This window comes from Diachasma alloeum, unplaced genomic scaffold (assembly GCF_001412515.2).
Source record: "Diachasma alloeum isolate Michigan unplaced genomic scaffold, Dall2.0 Dall_scaffold_00701, whole genome shotgun sequence".
Classification (NCBI taxonomy): Eukaryota; Metazoa; Arthropoda; class Insecta; order Hymenoptera; family Braconidae; genus Diachasma; species Diachasma alloeum.
Window position 1 is genome coordinate 13,596 of NW_021680833.1, and position 852 is coordinate 14,447.

An 852-nucleotide genomic window follows, 5' to 3' on the forward strand; every position below is an offset into this window, starting at 1 on the left:
AAAATGATTTGTACGGGAAAAATAGTTGTGTTGTATTTTTTATCAAAGACAGAACGAGCCGCATGATNGTCATGTGACTCGGTCTGTCTTTGATAAAAAATACAACACCCCTATTTTTCCCATACACNCTAGACACAGCGCATGAATTATGTCTATTGACTTGGACTTATAAATGACTGTACATTTATATGCTGATCAATATTAGCCAACAACAGTGATTTTTAAATAAAAAATAGTTGTGTTGTATTTTTTATCAAAGACAGACCGAGTCGCATGATTTAGGCCCACAGACAAGACACAGCGCATGAATTATGTCTATTGACTTGTACTTATAAATGAATGTACATTTATATGCTGATCAATATTAGCAAACAACAGTATACCATACCAATATTTATGCAATAAAAAAGAATTTTGTTTGCTAAAATTAATGAGCACAAATTTCGAGTCGTTTATAGGTCCAAATCAATAGACAGAATGCGTGAGCTGTGTTATGTGAGTTGGTCTGTCGGTGATAGAAAATACGACACCACTATTTTTGGTGTGAAAACCACTGTTGTTGACTAATATTGATGGGCACATAAATCTCGAGGCATTTATAAGTGCAAGTCAATAGACATAATTCTTGCGCTGAGTCTAGTCTGTCGGCCTAAGTCATGTGAGTGTGTCTGTCGTTGATAGAAAATACAACACCACGATTTTTGATTTAAAAATCACTGTTGTTGGCTAATATTAATGAGCACATAAATCTCCCGTCATTTTTAAGTCCAAGTCAATAGACATAATTCATGCGCTGTGTCTAGTCTGAGGGCCAATGTCATGTGACTCGGTCTGTCTTTGATAAAAAAAATA